The sequence below is a fragment of the Arvicola amphibius genome, chromosome 1, assembly GCF_903992535.2.
Source record: "Arvicola amphibius chromosome 1, mArvAmp1.2, whole genome shotgun sequence".
Taxonomy (NCBI): Eukaryota; Metazoa; Chordata; class Mammalia; order Rodentia; family Cricetidae; genus Arvicola; species Arvicola amphibius.
In genome coordinates this window covers 117,666,740-117,686,405 of record NC_052047.1, presented here as the reverse complement: position 1 = coordinate 117,686,405, position 19,666 = coordinate 117,666,740, and the positions used below count along the sequence as shown (strand labels likewise).

The 19,666-nt window shown below is 38.8% G+C and overlaps 1 protein-coding gene across 10 annotated transcripts in view; it reads left to right on the top strand.

Annotated features, from left to right (window-relative positions):
* Positions 1 to 19,666, top strand: part of Sox6 (SRY-box transcription factor 6) — a 371,593-nt gene that overhangs the window by 127,934 nt on the left and 223,993 nt on the right. The gene's annotated exons all lie outside the window — the stretch shown is intronic.

Genomic DNA, 19,666 nt, shown 5'->3' with positions numbered 1-19,666 from the left:
TTGCAGAAAACTTTAGTGGAGAGTATCTTGTAGGAAGCATCCCTTATGAAGTGCAATGTCCTGCATTTGGTCCCGAGATGGTGCCTCCCCATCTCGGGTTCTTCCCTGGGTCTCTCCTACAGTGGCTGAACATGTGGGGTCTGTGGCATCCTTTCCACATACAACAAAACAACTGAAATCTGTGACAGAGCAAAAAGCAAGAAATTTCACAAAGTCTGCAACAAGTATGGTCGTACAGAATCCTACCCTTAGGAAGGCAGAAGCAGGCAAGTAACAAGCTCAAGGCCAGTCTGGCTCACATCAACGGTGAGCAAAACTGAAGTATACGGAATACTGTCTGCCCATTCAGTGGATCCCCTGGAAGATCTGGGCTTCAAATTCCACGGTCATTCATTCATTTTAATTAACTCTAGGGGAAAGACTTTAGTTCTCTCCTTTTTGTTATCTGAACAGTAAGGGTATGCTTGTGAGCAGCTGGAGGGCTTGCTGGTCTGACAGAGCTTCCTGACTGACTGCTAGAGGAGCTCAGTGGTGAAGTAATTACAATAGTGTGTTACAAGTCATGATGTAGGCAGCCTTCTACCCTAGTGGAGTCTATCAGAGGCACCCCTGGGGAAATGATTTTGATTTTTAAAAAATTATATTTATTGTGTGTATATGGGCATGCCACAGTGTGCATCTGGAGGTCAGAGGATAACCTATGGGTCGGTTCTCTGTTTCCATCATCTGGGGACTAGTCATCAGGCTTGGTGGCAAGTGCTTTGAGCCACTGAGCCATCTCACTGGCTCAGACATAAATGTCAGATTGTCACTAAGTCAACAGTCTAGTTGGGGAGTTTGCTGAGAAGAGCACACATAAAAGTTCCAGGCAAGAGGACGCTTAGGTGGTGGCAACTGATCTTTGAGACACTGAGAGACCTTCTGTGAGAGACTTAGTGGAATGGATGAAATAGGGAGTGCTAAGAATGGGTAGAGAGAAGAGTGCCATCTGGAACATGGAAGTCTCTGAAGCAACACTAAAGAATTCGGACCTTACTCCAAGGTAAACGTTTGAGGACTTGAAATCAAAGGTTGGAGACGCTTGTACCTGTCTGTCATGGATTATTCCATTCCCCTCCCTTAGAAGCAGGATAAGCTCACAGTGACTTGACATTTGTCCCTCTCTCTGGACCAAGGAAAGAATGCGTTCTGTTCAAGTACTATGGCATATTATATAATAATTTTATTACGATATAAATTTAAAGCATGAATTCATTTATCCACTTAATGTGTTTATGTGTGAATGTGCACGTGTGTGTAGAGATGTGCATGTCCCACTGTGTGCATGGAGGACCTCTTGTGGACATTGCTTCAGGGATCACCGCCAGTAGTTATGTTGGCAAGTGTTTTTACCAACTGTGCCATTTGTTAGCTCATTATGATTTTTCTCATCCTATTCTGAGGAATTGGACTTGTCTATAGCCAGATACCAGAAAAACTCTCTTTGTGTTGGACATTGTCATATCTTTCTGTTAAGTATTCTTGGACAACTGCCAAGTTAAACATTTTACTTCATTAGTAACTTTTCAAAATGCTATTCAATATCATTCACAGTATAAGCATAAAATCCATAAGAATTTACCCAAACACAGTAATAATTGATTAGTTATGAGGTGCTACTCATGTGGTTTTCAATAAATTTGTGCATGTTCTCTCATATGCATGCACACACCACTTGTAGCAAGATGTAGTATATTTTAATATTCCAGAGACTTCCTCATTCTTCCTCCCTACCATAACCTCGGCAAGACAGTCGTTACATAAACTTATGTGCCTGTCCTTAACCCTCATGCAGACGGTACTGTTCTACCTTGGTCTTCTTGTTGCTTGACAGTGTATCTTTGTTGAAGGGAGCTTGTTCCATTTTTTTCCACTATTTAACATTCCGTATGTGTTGTTTTTCATTGCTGAACACCCAGCATTGAATAATTAGGTTTGTGACATACCTGTGTGATAGTCCACTCTGATAATTTTCTTCTTATTCAAAATAGTCTTGACTCTTTGTAAACCCTTCTCTGAAATATAATTTTTATAATCGTTAATTTCTAGAAAAAGGTTTTTGGGATTTAAATAAGCAGCTTTAGATCAGTTTGGGCAGGGCTTATATCTTGACATATTATGACTTTCAAAATCTTAGCACAACATCCTTCCATTTGTTTGGAGTTTAAGAAATTTATTTTATTAGGATTTTACTATATGTATATGTAAAGGTTCTGCATATTTTTTTTTTATATTTAAAAATTTCCATCTCCTTCCCTCCTCCTCCCCCCTCCCTCCCCTCCTTCTCCCCTTTCTCTCCCCTCCTTCTCCCCCTTCCCTCCCCTCCCCTCCACCCATACCTCCCCTCCCTCCCTCTCAAGGCCAAGGAGCCATCAGGGTTCCCCACTCTATGCTAAGACCAAGGTCCTCCCAACTCCCCCCAGGTCCAGGAAGGTGATCGACCAAGCTGAGAAGGCTCCCACAGAGCCCGTCCATGAAGAACAATCAGAGCCCAGAGCCATTGTCCTTTGCTTCTCAGTCAGCCCCCGCTGTTGGTCACACTCAGAGAGACGGGTTTGGTCGCATGATCCATCAGTCCCATTCCAACAGGTTCTGCATATTTTATAAACTCATTGCTTTTATATTTTCTCTATTTTTCAAATATATAGTAATATATTTATGTTAGCCACATAGTCAATGATCTTGTTAAAATACTTATTAATTCTCATAGTTTATTTCAGGCTTACATTTATTTTCCTTGTACAGGATAAAATGGTAATGTATTTTATTTATTTTCTACTGTACTTTCTTAGACTTATAAGCACATTTCACAGCAGTTGAGTGGGTAGTACGGGATGTGCTTATTTACCCTTTTCCCTGTCATACTTGCAGCCTCCCCAGCTGTTGACCTGCATTAGAGCCAGTGGACCCGTGTCAACATTATGGACTCCCCAGTTTCCTCAGTCCACAAAAGTTCCCTTTGTCCATCTGGGGGTTCGATGGTGTGTCTGTCACTGTGGCTGGCTCTGCTGTCCTGACAGTCACCAGTCCTGCTCACTCGTCCTCCCTTCCCAGGAAGCCCCTATCACTCACTCATTAGCATAGTTTCCTTTTTTTAGAATGTCTTGTATTAAGAAATAGTATGCAGTCTTTTCAGACTGGCTTCTTTCACTTGGTATTATGGTATACATTGAAGTTTCCTCCATGTATTGTCATGACTTGATAGCTCAGTTATTTTTAGTGGTGAACAATATTCCATTGTCTGGATTCACCACATACTACCCATTCACAGGTCAAATGGCAGCTTGACTGGTGCCCAGTTTGGGAAATTTGAGTAAAGCTGCTGTAACAATTTACACGTAGGTTTTGGTGCATATCTAAATTTTCTGTTTGTATGGGGAAAAAACCCCAAAATTGTGTTATTAGAGAATGTTTGGTTTGGAGACTAACTGCCACATATTACGCCCACTGGCTGTTCTACTATACACTGTGCCACATCTTGCTGGTATTTTGTGCCATGGTCTCAGTCTTGGTCATTCTAATAGGTGTGAAGTACCCATCTCATGCCCCAGTGACAAAGGTACTGTTCATCCTTCCACATGCTTACCGTCTGTGTCTCTTTGTGGTGTCTGTTCTGGTAATTTTGGCACTTTAAATTGTATTGTCTGTTTTCTTATTGTCAGCTTAAAGTTCTTTGTGTTTCTGATATCATGCCTTTATCAAAGGTATTTAACAAATAATTCTTCCACTCTGTAACTTATTTTCAGTTTCTCTTGACTGTTTTTGACAGAGCAGCAGTCTTTCAGTCTTGAAGATGAACGTTTATCTTTCAAAAGTTCAACTTTGTCATTGATTTCGGATTGTGTCTTTGGTACCCTGACTACAAAGTCATCATCATAATGCAGTTATGTAGGCCTATGGTTCCCATGCTGGCTTCTATGAGCTTGCTTTTTCGTGTGTTGCACTGAGGACTGCCATCTATTCCTAGTTACATTCTATCACAAGAGTGAGCTTTGTGTTTAGATTTCTTATTTGTGTGTGGATGTCCAGTTGTCACAGCTCCAATTATTGGGAAGATATTTGTTTTCTCCATTCCATTATGACTCTGTCAAAGATCAGTGATCAAATTTAAATGGGACGATTTTTGTTCTCTATTTTGCTCCATTCATAGATTTTTTTCTGGTATCAAATGGTCTTGTTTGTTGTAATTTACTAAGACCAGAAGTTGACTTAACGCCAGTCCTCTAACTGAGCTCTTTTTCAGCTACAAGTTGGTTACAGGCTCTTCTGTGACTGCATGAAAACTTTAAGTTTACCTTGTTGGTGTTCTTGAAATAGTTGGTTGGAATTCTAATTGGGACTGCATTCAATCTACAGACCAGATTAGAAGAACTCAACATATTGGTGATATTGAGTACCTCAGTCTCTAAAAATGGCAGGGGTCTAATTTATTTACTCTTTGTTTTTTTTATTAGAGTCTTATTTTTGTTCTTAAATAAAATTTTGACATACTTTATTAAATTCATACCTAAATACTGCATTTTATGGTGATACTAATGCAAACTGCAATGTGTTTTAAATGTCAGATTCCACTTGCTACTGATAGGAATATGCTTGATTTTTTGTGTATTAATCTTGTATCCCTCAGCTTTGTTGTAACCACTTAATGAAAACTCATGTTGATTTTATGCTTTGGTTAGTATTTTGGTATTTTCTACATAGATGATCAATTTATTACATTATCAAAACTATGTCTGCCCTCTGCTTTCCTTTGTTGTCATATTCATTGACTAGGATCTAAGCTGGCACTGAAGAGCAGCAACGAGAAGGGGCATCTATGGCTTGTTCCTAATCTCCCTGGGACGGGTTTGAGTCCCACAACTCTTAAGTATGGTATTAGCCGTATTTCATTTTTTAGATGCTCTTTATGAAGTTTATTCTTGTCTATTTTAGCAGGAATGGGTATGTAAATTTTTTTCACTTGACTTTTCTTTATCTCTTGATATGATCATGTGGTTTTCCCTTTGACCTGCTGGCGTGATTTGAAATGATTGTTTTTGAATCTTGAATCACCTTTGCATATCTTGGACAAATCTCACTTGACTGTTGTATATGATTTCTTTTATGCATTGTTGTATTTGAGTTGATAATGTTTTGGGTTATAATTTTCTTAGAATACCTTTGTTTGATTTTGGCATTTGGGAAATGCTGTCGTATACAGTGAGCTAGGAGACTTTCTTTCTGTTTCTACCTTCTAGGAGGAGAAATGGTGTAGAATTGGTGTCATTTCTTCCTGAAAGGTGTGGTAGAATTCACTGGCATCTGGTGCATCCAGTTTGGGCTCTTCAATGAATATAGGCCTTCAAATTCTCTCATTGCTCTCTGAAGTTATAGAAAATTGTGTCTTTATTTAGTTTTTGTATCCTACTTTAGCTAGGACTGGAAATGGAAGGTTAATAACATTCCTTTATTCTCCCTCTAGTCGTTGTAGGATCTGCAGCAATGTCTTTTTTTTATTTATGGTCTTAATGATTTTGTAAGCTCCCCCCCCCCTCTCCATCTCTCCCTTTTCCTTAGCTTGGCTAGAAACTTACCTAGTATTTTCAAAGGAGTAGCTTTCAGTCTGTTGATTTCCTATTTCCTTTCCTTAACTTTTTTATTTTTCTCTCCCTCCTCTCTTATCCCCTCCTCTCTTCTTTCCCCCTCCCTCTTGTTTTTGAGAAGAATCACATTTTGTAGCCCAAACTGGTCTCAAAGTCCTTGAACTCATGGCAATTCTCCTGCCTCAGCCTCCCAAATGTTGGGACAAGTATGAATTTAGAGTTACCACACCTGAGTTGTCTGTTTTCAGTGTCATTTATATTAGTTGTTATTTCTTTTCTTCTCCTGCTTGGAGATTAATATGCCCTCCTTTTAATGGCAGAAAGCTTGCTAAGTTTAGATAAATGTTATACTTTTCCCTCTAAGCATGACTTTTGCTACCTCTGAAGAATTTTGATAATCTGTATTTCTATTTTTATTTAAAACAATTTTTCATCATTTCTTTTGAGATCTCTTCATTAGCCCAAGAGTATTTAGAAGCATGTTGTTTAATATCTATGTGTTTGATATTTTGCTATTATAGATTACTATCTTAATTCCACTTTGGTCTATGAGAAATGTACCAATTCTCTTTTTTTAAATTTGCCTGTTGTGTTTTACAGTTCACAGCACGCTCAGATTTTGTGACTGTTCACTGTGAGTTTAAAGACTATTCTGCTGGGTGGGAGGTAGTCTGTAGGTGCTAATTATGTCCAGATGATTGATGGTGTTAAGGTCACCCTTGTCCTTACTGATTTTATGCCTGTTGGCTCTGTCCACTTTATGACAAAAGGATGTTAAAGTCTCCAGCTGTGAGAGTGGATTCATCTATTTCTCCAAGCAAATCTTGCCCAGTGTGTTGGGATGCTTGGTTGCTGGTATATTCACATCAATGATTGTCATGTCTTGTGGGGTTGCTAGGGACAGTGACCTCCTTAACCCTGATAACATCCTCTGCTCTGAAGTGTCATCAGTCTGAATTCACTACAGATACTCCTGTTTCATCTTCCCAGTGTTAGCTTGGCAAAGCTTCTTCTACCTTATTACTTATCTGTATATCAGCAGTGATTTCTTTTAGATAAAATATAATTGGGCACTCTGGGAGAGGCCACTCTACCCCTTTACTTGGTATATTTAGGCCTTGGTTGTATATGTTTTCCTTATAGTTGGATTGGTATGTACCTATGTGGTGCTGTTGTCTATGCTTTGCCTTTGTTTTTATTCCCAGCTTTGCCTTCTATGCTTTTCATAGCTGTTGTGGATCTATTTGAATCATTTTGTAGGTTTGCAAAAACATGGCCTCATCACAATTTGTGTCCTTATCCTTCCTTCTCATGTATTTCTCTGCTCATTCCTTTTGTGGTTTGAGTCTAGAACTTCACATGATTCCATTTCTTCTTCTCCCTTAGCCTTTCAGCTACAGTTTCTTTAAGAAAACATTTCTCAGTCATTGCCTCGAGTCTGTAGTCTAGATTTACATCAAATCCAAGTCAATGTTCCAGCAACTGCCTGAGCTCACAGAGAACAAAAACCTTATAACAGCCTTTGTCTCGGCGTCTTTCTGATCAACCTCCCCACTGCTGCCGTCACACTCTCGACTCACGCAGCCACCATTAGAGATGGAAGAGGTGTTGAAGAGCGTATATCTTTGATAAGCATGTGGTTCAACTCACGTTGCTGTTGTTTTGAATTATTTGGGTCAATTGAGCCGAAGACCAGTACGCACATCACTTTTGTTTCCAGGGATCTGCACTGATCTCTCTCCTGCCACTGAGACTCTGATCAGCACTGCTTCTTTCTGAAGCGCCGCTTTCACTTTTCTTGAGAGGCAGCTTTTGTTTGAGGAAATCTTCCTTTCCCACTTCTTTTCTGAAAGGTAACTTCACAGGGTACAGAATTCTAAATGATTTTTTTTTATTTCTTGCTTGCTTGGTGGTGTAGTTTGGATGTATTCCTGTTTTAGCTTCAGTACAGTGGTGGTAAAGTGGGGTCTTTATCAAGTGATTAGAACATGTGGCCACTCCCTTATGGAGAGTTCCCACCATGGGGGTGGGATGACGTGTCAGCTACTTCATGTTGCTGGGATAACACAGCATGGCCAAGAGCATCTTCAAGAAAAAGTTGTTCAGAACTGGAAGATCAATGTGGTTTTGAAGTACGTTTAATGTGTTAAAAGTTTTAATGGAAAGCCTGATGGTGGTGGCACATGCTTTTAATCCCAGCACTTGGGAGGCAGAGGCAGGTAGGTCTCTGTGAGTTTGAGGCCAGCCTGGTCTACAAGAGCTAGTTCCAGGACAGGCTCCTAAGCTATAGAGAAACCCTGTTTGGAAAAAACAAAACAAGCAAGCAAGCAAACAAACAAAAAGGTTTAATAGAAAAAGTAGACAACCTGCAGAAGTAGACCAGCCACATAAGTAAGAAGACAGAAACTCCAATAATTGAAAGATTAAAATAAAAACAATACAGAACAATGTATTTGGTGGCTCCTTAGCAGATGACATAGGTACTTGGAGTATCTCTGAGCTTGAGAGAATATTGGTAGAAACCTTCAAATTAGAATAGAAAAGGGGGGAAATAATACTGAGAAACAGAGTATCCAAACAGTAATTATTGAAAATTTAATGTCAAAGATCAAACAAAAAAGAGGACATACAAAAAACACTAAAGTACACATGTGAAAACATAAAAATGGCAATACCCATGTATCATTCTAGGTGTTTTTTGCATTTCTTGTGAGTTTTGTTTATGTTTGCCCCTATTGTGAGTTGTTGGTTATTGTGAGCCCATCTGTGTTGTAAGTTGTGTTTGTTTCCTCTTGAATTGTAGGTAGTGGTTCTTTATATCTGTATGTGAGTTGTGATTCTGTATGTCTGTGTGTGTATGAATTGTGGTTCTGTGTGCTGTATCTCTGGGAGTATGAGTTTTGTATCTTTGTATGAGTTGTGGTTCTGTGTGTCTGTGTGTGAGTTGTGGTTCTGTGTGTCTGTGTGTGAGTTGTGGTTCTGTGTGTTTGTCTGTCGGTGTTGTAGTTCTTCATGCCTGTCTATGTGTGTGAGTTGTGGTTCTGTGTGTCTGTCTGTGTGTGTGAGTTGTGGTTCTGTGTGTCTGTCTGTGTGAGTTGTGGTTCTGTGTGTCTGTCTATATGTGTGAGTTGTGCTTCTTCATGCCTGTTTGTGAGTTGTGGTTCTGTGTGTCTGTCTGTGTTTGTGAGTTGTGGTTCTGTGTGTTTGTGTGTGTGAGTTGTGGTTCTGTGTGTCTGTCTGTGTTTGTGAGTTGTGGTTCTGTGTGTTTGTGTGTGTGAGTTGTGGTTCAGTGTGTCTGTCTGTGTGTGTGTGTGAGTTGTGGTTCTGTGTGTTTGTGTGTGTGAGTTGTGGTTCAGTGTGTCTGTCTGTGTGTGTGTGAGAGAGTTGTGGTTCTGTGTGTCTCTGTGTGTGTGTGAGCTGTGGTTCTGTGTGTCTGTCTGTGTGTGTGAGTTGTGGTTCTGTGTGTCTGACTTCTGCACTTCCCATTCAGGGACAGCAGGTTTTTTTTTGTTTGTTTGTTGTTTTACATGGTCTCATCTCTCTAAATGATCTAGGGAGAGTTGTAGACTTTCACTCTGTTGATCTGGATTAGAAGCTGGAAGTTGACTATGTATACTGTGCTGTATCTCCTCTCCGCTTATATCTCTGGCTAAGTAGAATTCCCAGGATAACAGAGAACTGAAGAGTAAGTGCAGATATCCATGTTTTGCCTTTAATAATCACACCTGCTAGAAGTCCCTCCTGTTCTTAGATGACAGAGTATTTAAGTTACACTGTTAGTGGGGATTAAGCATTATAAAGTGCTTTACCTATACCCAACAGAACAACCAGATGGCTCTTTACCTTTATTACAGCACTACACAGCTACACAGCATCTGAATCTTTATGGAACTTTACAGTCCTAGAATAAATCCTTCTTGTTCTTTTTTCAGTAGTTATACTTGGCACCATTTTTTGTGGGTGTAAATGACTTAAAATGTTCATTCCCATTTTACTTACTTATTTATAAATTATCTATAAAATATTATGTGTGTATTTGTGAGTATGTATTGTGGGCACATGAGTGCCACTGTGTGTGTGTGTGTACATGCAGGTTAGAAGAGAGCCTGCTGGAGCTGGTTCTCTACTTCAACTAGGTGGGTTCTCAGGATCAACTCCGGACATCGGGCTTGGTGACAAAGTCCCTTTACTTGTGAGGCATCTTGCAGATTCCTGTTATGGTTTTTTTTGTATCTAGATTATAAAGGAGATTTGCCTATGAATTTTTTTTATCATAAACGTTTTGATCAGAACTGTTGATCTTATTAGTTCGATAGTGTTTGGTTTTACATGCTCAGGAAGTGTTTGTATGAAATTATTCATATTTCTTCCTTGACTGTTTGGAAAAGTTCACCAGTCTGACAATTTGGGCCTGGAGTCACTTCAGTGATCAGTTTTCTATCTTGGTATATGCATTTCCAACAAATTTTGTATTTTATCTAAAATTTTCAATTTAAAATTCTTCATATTAACCATGAATTGTTATACTAATCTGTCATTGTCAACATTGTTTTGGTTTTTTTTCTGTGTTACAATGTCATTTATAAAAAATATATTCTACTCTTGGTTTTGGCCACACAGGAATAACTGGTCCTAGGTTGACCCCTGCTGCAGTACAGGCAGTCAGAGCCCCCTTCAAATGTCTTCAGAAAGTAGAAAACAGAAAACTGCAGGAATGTCAGCAGTGAAGGGAGAAATGCAAACCAGAAAACAGAACATTACCTACCCAAGAGCTGAGCAAAGCAGTACTTAGAGAATATAACTGCAAACAAGTGCAGGTTAAGCAAGAATTAAACATAAGACTCCACAGTAGAAACTATCCAAACCAGAGAACAAGAACAAGGAATAGAAATATGGCACGGCAATGAATGGACCCAGAGCCAGTGGGCTGGTGGTGATTCCTGCAGGTGGCTGGAGTGCTTGAGGGATACACTGATGAAGCTTTGAAGAAACACTTGTTGACAATTCTAAATGTGGTTAAGAATGTAAGCCTCCAGTCCCATGGAGCAGAAACAACAAGTGTCAGATGGTGTTTCTGCTCCATCTCTATGTGCTCCTCAGAATGTAGGTTCAAAATAAAGGGAAGAATCGAGGAGACTGAAACAAAAGGCACACCCACAGTTCAGTTATTGTTGGAAAATCCAGGGAATTAAGCACAAAACTGCGAATTGCTAGGACGTAATTGATGGTGACAACACGTAGTACATGCAGACTTCTGCATAATTATTCATTGAAACTGAATTTGGAGCATTTTGTATAAAGTTTAAGTTGTGCTATAAGCAAGTCTCTGTAAAAATTAAAGGATTCAATTTATAAAGAGTAGATTCTCTGGTTATATGGGAATAGATTAGAAATTGATAACAAAAGCAAAATAAAAATTTCCCAAACAGCAATTAAACCACATATTCTAAATCAGCCATGGATTAGAGGAGAAATATCATATACAACTACAAAATATATTTAACTAGGTGATAATGGAAAATTACTCTAACGAGAATGTACAGACCAGCTAGGGCAATGCTGGAGAGAAGTGCAAAACTTTATGTACACATATTAAGCAATAAATATGATTTAAAATTGACCTATACATTTCAGAATAATATCACCAAACCTTTTGTTTTATAAGTAAGGCAATCCCAAAACATATTTAAAGCTGCTAAGGACTAAGAGAGCATGCACTCTTTCCATGTGAGGTCAAGGTGTCACAGTGCTAGAAAAGCAAAATCATGCAAAGCCAAAGAACCATCATCAGAACAGGTAGAAACCCAGCAGTGGTCACTCTAGACTCTCAGAGCCCTGCCCAGATCAGTTAAGAAGGAAGAAGACGTCTTCAAACAAATAATGTTGAAACAACTGAAACACACGCATGAAACAAAGTTTATTTTCACTCATAGAACACACAAAACAAATAAACTTCATTCTATATATAAAACTAGAATTATAAAATTTTTATTTCTTTTGTTTTTGAGATTATAATATAATTACATCATTTCCCCTTTCTCTTTCTTACCTCTACACCTTCCCCATTAATCCAAATTGCTCTTTTTAAAATCTAAGGCTTCTTTTCTTTTACTTTCAATTGTGATACGTGTGTGTGTGTGTGTGTGTGTGTGTGTTCAGGGCTGACCATTTGGTATTGGTTAACCAATTGGTGCGCTCTTCCCTAGAGGCTCTTTCTTCCACTCGCAGCATTCTTTAGGTGCCTATAGTTCTTTGTGTAGGGTTGAGGCCTAATGGCTTTCCCGTTCACTTTCCTATATCTATCGTTCTCCTTGTTCAGGTCACAGTTAGGCAGTCATATTGGTGAGACATTATGGGTGTAGCTTTTGAGGTTACTAGGAGACACAGCAAATTCCCTGATCCTCTGTCTCTTATCTTTCTGCTGCCTTTTCTGCAATGTTCCCTGAATCTTAGGATGGAAGTTGTTTTGGAGATATATTCACTGGGACTGGGCTTCAGACCTCTGATTTTGATTGGTTGTAGTTTTAGGTAATGATCTCTATCTGTTGCAAAGAGAAGTTTCCTTGATGAGGGGTGAGGAATGCACTTATCTGTGAGTATAAGGAGCAATATTTATGATATAGGTAGTGATTATACTGGATTAGTAACATGGTGTTATGGGTTCTCCTCCAAGATCTATGACTTTACTGTCTCTGGGTGCTGACTCGGTTCCAAGTACCAGATATGAGATCCCTCTTGTTGAGCACGTCTTCAGTCCAATTAGAGAGCTGTTGATTACTGCCAAGATAAGCATGCCACTACTGTACCCTTAGGGTTATCATGCCATGCTGGTCATTGATGCGGTTCATTGACATCATAGCTGAATAGTACTGTTGGTTGCTTCCCTCCTTTGGAAGTTTGCACAGAGCTTTCCGGTACCATGAAGTCTAATCCTCAAGGAGGGACATACAGGTCAGCAGAACTAGAAAACTTTTACAAGGAAACAGGAGAAAAACCTTTCAGGTCTTAGTGTAGACAACATGTTATAGGACTTAGAAGTACTAGTCATAAAGGGAAAGATAATAATAAATAAAATCTATAGCTCATCAAAAAGCACTTTATAGTGTAAGTTAGGCACAATGTAAAGAAGGTAAAATAATGATATATATTCTGACAGACTTGACATATGTATAATTGTTTCCACATATATACATACATATATATATATATGATATTGGTTAATATAAACATGCAGAAACATACAAACTCAAGAAAAAGACCAATAATACAAATGTCAATGAAGCAATTTCTGTAATTACTTGGTGTACAATAAGAAATATTTTAAAAATTACATCAAAGAATTTTTAGAGTCTGGAGTTAATCAAATTTGTAGAAATACCAAGTGGTGTTAGAGTAATTTCTTGCTCTCAGACAACTTAATGATAGGTAAAATAGAGTGAACTTGACCATATGTTGGTCATACAATGGTGAAAATTGATAAATAGTTGTAGTAATAGAACAGGAATTGTAAAGCTCAGAGTTAAATTAAGTGGGAGATTAATGAGATAATAGAAGCTTAGCAACTATTATTTTTCTATCTAGAAAAAGAGAGTTGATATTTGGAGTGGTAAGTCAGTATAGGCAATCAAGAATAGTAGGTGGCATGTGTGTGTGTTTACTAAGAAGAGGGAGACATTTTGGTCAGGAGGACGTGTGAGAGGATGGTTAAGAAATCACCAGGCATGCAGAAGGGACTGAGACATTTTTGAGGACTCACCTAAACATGGCAAAACCAAGAATTATAGATAGGAAGCATCAACTAGGGCCAATAATGAAGGGACAGGAAACCTACTGGATAGTATAACCTCCTATTATATTGTTCTTTCATGGGTTGCCAATACATAATAAAATAGACCTAAAGGGATGCTATTGATTAAAGGTTATATTACACTTTAACTTGATAACAGTTCAGCAGGGAGTTGTTTGTATGATACATCGAAACTGGAAGTCTGTTGAGCTCCCATGTATCTCTTTTTCACTCTTTTGTTATTTATACACACACACACACACACACACACACACACACACGGCAGGATGAGACACGAACTTACTCTCCTTTCAGTCTGAAGATTTCATAGAGGTAAGAGTTGTCCTGTGGTTGACTGCTTTGCTTCTCTCATCTTTCAGCTTGGATCCCATTATCTGTCTCTGGGGTTTTCTTAGTCATGCTATAAGGGCCTGTCTGTGTTGTCCACAGAAATCTCAGGTCCACACATTTTGTTTCTGACCTGAGCATGAGAATGGCTTTCAATCGCCCCAGCAGAACATTCTGATGGGTTAAATTCTTTTTGTGGTCAGGAGGACCAATAGAAAGCAGAGAATGTAGGTCTGTGGTTGGCAGCTACAAGACAGCAAGAGCATTCAGAGTGCTGGAGAGATGACTCAGTAGGTGAGGACCTCAGTTTGATTCTCAGAACCAAATGAGAAATCATGCAGAGCACGGCATAAATATTGGGGAGGCAGAGGCAAGAGGACCCTTGGGACTCGATGGCCAACCACTCTAAAAGAATTGTGAGCTCTTAAGTTCAGTGAGAGACACTGCTTAAAAATATATGGAGGTCAACTGAGGAACATATCTGTCTCCCTTTGGCTTCTATCTGTAACCCCCATATACAGGGATACACATATACCCAGAAACATAGAATTAAAAAATATTTCTTAAAAGAATGAATAGAGGGTTTTGGGGATATAACTCAGTTGGTAATGTGCTTGGCTAGCAGGTACAAAGCCTTGAATTAGATCCCTAACACTTTATATACATTCTGGACTACATAGGGGTTTCCAGGCTGGGCCAGACCGGGATATACAGATCCTGTCTAAAGCAAACAAATAAACAAATGGACACACAAAAATAATTTATAGCCATAATCTTATATTGTTAAATGTGAATCTGACATAGCAAAACAGGTAATTGATGAATATAAACAACAAGAGCAGCAGTAACAGGGGAAAATGTCATTGATAGGATATATTTTAGTAAATATGGGTATGTACAGTTTCTAACAGACATTTATATTATGGTAAATCTGGAGCATCTGAGGGTCTCATGTGCAAGGGTTAACAGTAGAGAAACAAGGCCCAAGGCTGCACATGCGGTTCTCACTCAGGAAAACAAAACCTGTCTTGGAAGAAATGACCTGTTGAGTTCAAGGCCTTTTTTTTTTTTTTAAATGAACTTTGTACTAAGTGTTTAGTGGATGGTATTCAAGAAAGGAAAGCTTTTAGTTCAATCCATATGAAGCACTGTGGAAAAAGCCAAGTGGAGGGTCCGAAAGACTAGCCAAGCATCATGTATAGGAGACAAGGCTGCTGGACACCTCTGCTTTGGCCTGGCATGTCCTGTATTGTTTTCACCCCTGTCCAAAGGGCTCGTGTTTCTGACCACATCTGAAGCAACTATTAGTAAGTTCACGGCTGACTACTGCATTGTACAGACCATAAAACTGATGTTTGAACAGTGATTTAAATAGTCTTCAGTAAAGCAAGCACTGACACGTGCCCGAGCTGTCACCATCTCAAGTCAGCAATGCCAGTGGCTTCCTCATCTTAACTCTGTTTTCCCTCATTTCCAAAATGAGTGCTCTATCTCCAGCGCCAGGCTGCGAGCTGAGATTCACCATGAGTGTGTTGGCACCAGAGTGGTTATGCTTTGATAAACAGATGAGAGGAACTGGGTTGCTAATGATTCTTGTGTTCATGTTTTAGGTGCTAGCAGTCTTGGTGAGCAGATGAGAGAGATGCCTTCTGCCTGCTCATATAGAACAGTGTGACTTTCATGAATGTATGCTTAGTGCCAGTTGTCAGGGTGGCCTGAAGAAAGGTCTGGTGGATAAAAATAGTACCTGGAGAAAAGATCGCCCCTGAATGAAAATGTCTGCATGTGAGTCTGGCAGGTTTTAGATGTGGGGCCTCTGTTTCCTTCTGAACATCCTAGCAGCATTTCCAAGACCTCAGTTGTTTCCCCTACGCACCCCCGCCCGCAAACACACCCCACACTCACAGCACATTGTTCAGTAGAGTGTCTGTGGAATTAGCATATTTCCTGGAAGGACTATATCTGATTTAATGACCAAATCATTTTAAGGCAGCACAACAGAATTTTACAGGAATGAAATCTCTCCCTTCACACCGATCATGCATGTTTTACTCGAGTATTGAGTCATTAGCATGTTTATAATGGTTCTAATTTAGCACAACATTTTCTGAATTTTATCCTTGAGTCATTTACAAATTGTTCTTATTGAGTAAACAAAGGGAACAGATTGCATTTTATACTTAGCAATTTATCTGAAAGAAGAGGGGAGGGTTAATTGTTTTAAAGTTTTGGTCTGTTTGGGGAAGTGAGCCTGCTTTCTCATTGCTAGGCATAAATGCCTTACTTCTCATCTTTTTAGATAGAGAGTATGCTGTGGAGGAGGAAAATGAAGAATTAGGAGTAGGACAAGATTGGCCACTCCCACAGGGGAGTGTGGAGCACAAGGGGGCTGGCACGAGATTATCCAAAACAGTTGGTGCATTCCTTAATGATCAAGTGCTTGAGAAGCCCAGTTCTTCCTGGCAGAGCATCTGTGTTGATGTTTAGACCGCTGCCCTGCTGTATGGGAAAGGCATGCTTTCTCTTGCTACTTGCCTAAAAATAGGATGGGGTATAGCATTGTATGAGATATTTTAAGATAGCAGAAACATTTAAGAGGTTAAAGGTTTGGCTCTTGGATCAGAAGAGCTCAGTGATACAGTGCGCACTGTTCTTTCCACACTGGATTTTCTGTGGAGTTGGTTGGAGATCTGCACACTGGGCTAGGGAAGTTATTTCTAGGTTTGTTTGGTTCAGTCTGAAAAACACACTCTGTGGGCTTTTCTGTCAGCTCCCGGCATGAAGAGCTTGCTTGAAAACATACTCTATTTATACCCCTTGTTCTTATTTGGAAAGTCAGTTGTTTCATTTTGTGTGTGTGTGTGTGTGTGTGTGTGTGTGTGTGTGTGTGTGTGTGTGTAGGGATAGTCATCATAGAGCATTGCTTTGTATGTTATAGTGATTTCAAAATAAAACTGGCACATTTTAGTGTCTAATTATTTTTAGTGAGCTTGGAGGGTTTTAATTAAAATTTAAGAGTGCTCTTCAAGCTCTCCAAGCTCCAATTTTATCCCACTGTATTGTGGCGCTCTTGCCACTGTGAAAAAAAGTACAGTAACTGATAACAGCATCTGTATGTCCCCAACGAAAATGCAAGCATTTTGGCTGGAAACTAAAGTCATGAGCTCTTCAGATCAATTACCAGTGGTTGTGAATGCAGAGAAAGTGACTGCATCTGAAACTTCTGATTCCATGGTAAAATAAGGGATGCCTTTACTATTGTCTTAAGCATCACTAGAGCAAGAAGAAATGTGTACATAGGAACTGAAGCATTTGATTCTACACTAAAATATTTGAAAGATATTTTTGTGTCATGTTTGTGATATTTTTGCCCTCTGACTTCCAATGTGACACAGAAGTGAAAGGAATAATAAAAGTTTACTCACAGATAAACTGTTTCAAAGTGTTCCAAAGCATTTCCCATTATTCTATCTTCTTCCTTTGCTTTAATTATGATTTATTTACACTTCTTGACACAGAAGATAAATATTTATTATTGTTAGAACTCCTTAAGTCATATATATATATGGAATATATATGGAATATATGGAATATATATATATATGGAATATATACGGAATATATATATATATATATATACACATACTCCATACGTATAGTAACTGAAAATGATTCCAAAATATCAGTCTACAGATTAGGAGACAATCCCACCTTAAGCATTTATTTCTTATTCCATTAAACTTGTTATGAGACAGTGCATTAGCATACCATGGCAAATCATATTCTTTACTTAGCCTAAAGTCTCAGTTTCTAAGAAGCAGAACCATGTTTGGCAATCTGTGTATGGCACATTGTAAACAAAATCATTCTTGAAACATATCTATCTTTTGATAGAAAAAGTTTAAAGTAAGTTTTATGAAAGATAAATTGTTAAATTTGAAACAATAAGCAAGCAACAATCCAATCCTCACCCCTCAAACCATAGCCTACCCAAAACTACATACCTGAGTACTAGTCTAGAGGAATGGAATCTTTATGCCTTGCTTCAGATAGAGACTAGTTAGAATCAAATCTTCATCATCCTAAAACAATAGGCAAAATAACCTGAGGCCCCGTGTTTTATTGAGTAGGTATTGGTTGAATGAATTAAACTCTCTCATGGGAGAGGGGTGAACTCTGGCCTCAGATGACATGCTACACAAATTTGGGGCACTGTAAGTTACTCCCATCTTTAATGTGTCTATATTGTAGGGATGCTACAATGTGTGCTGTAGTACTGTGATCCTTTCTCCTCATCTTGAAGAGTTATTGGTTCTGCAGTTCAGACAGTTTAGTCACAGAAGTTTGAACCATAAACTTAGATATTAAAATTTATTGTCATTGTCTCTTTGAGTAGAAAGTTATTTTCCAATTAATAAAATAAAACATATTTGTTCTGTGACAGAATTATAAACTATTCAGGGGACATTTGCTTTTTTTTAATCCAATTAGAATCACTTTGACTATTGTATGAAGACACTGCTTTGTTCTTTTTGTGTATGTGAGTCCTTACATAGTGTTCCCTTTGTAGACATACAAAGTCTATTTTCTTTTTTCCTTCACCCTTTTCTACTGAAGCAGGAGCTGGTGTAGCTGGATTTCAGCATTAATAAGAAAGGATGTTTTAGTAGAATGTCAAATGCTTTGGAGCCTGGGAATGCATAGCTCCTGTGTGAAGCTGCTTGAGTTTATGCTGCAACATATATCCTTGTTGTCCATAGAGCTATGTTTGTCTCTTATGGGGCATCAGCATTCTTTCCTTGGGCCTCTGGGGTATTTTAGATCTATTTATAGGAAGTAGAGACAAGCTTTACATTTAGTGTGCATGTGTCCACTTGACCTGACTTTGTAGCCATCCTTGATGTCTTGGGTTAACTTAACCAAACGTTTTGGACTCCTGCATCTGTGCTGGTGGGTATCAGTACAGTGCAATGATAGAACACACAAGAATGGGTGAAAATATAGCAAGCCTAGTAGAGTATAAAATTTAAGACCTTTTATTGAGCTTTCTCATCTGTTATCTAATGTTATCATCATCTTTCTCCGAAATCCCAAACTGACTGTAGAAACAAAAATGTCTGACAGGCGTTCCTTTGAAAACTTGAAGCCTTGTTAATCCTATAAACTCAGTTTTAATACTGGAAAAATATAGGTATTGAACAGACTACATACCTCATTTATGACTGTGAAATGGGGAGAAGTCAGGGAAGAGGCGGATGGCATTTACTTAATGGAATGTCTATGTAGAAAGGACGTGGGGGTCTGTGACAATATCAGTCCTTTAATGACACTAGGATCTGGATTCCATCCAATTTCTAATTGATTGCTCTTGTCACAAACAAATGTTAATTGTTTTCAGCGAGACTTTCTAATCATGTGAAGGTCTCTCATCTCTTAAGCAAGGATCCCTGCTTTTCCCAAAGCTTATCTAGCCTCTAAAGCCCTTTAGAGCCATCATGACCTAACTGTCAATCTGAAAAATTCAAGGCCGATTTGGAAGCTAGAGGGGAAAAAAAAAAACAAAAGAGAAAATACTCAAGAGATAGGTGCTGATACGGGGGAGAAAAAGTATTTGGAACTGGAGAAACCATTTTAAATATAATTTAAAAAGAAAATTATCAGAACTTTGACACTTGGAATGCTAAAGTTTAATGGGAGTTTTCAAACCTGCCTGCATTCCCTGGAAACATGACCTATTTTGCTAAGAGTCGGATCTGGAAAAGCACACAGAGTCAGTTGTAAGCAGGAGGCTTGCTCGCAAGACCATCTGAATCCAGAGAAGAAAACAGTTCATGTAGGAAAAAGAGATCATTATTAGGGCATTCTCATGTTTATATTTCTGTAATCTTATGAGTCGTTATGAAAACAGATG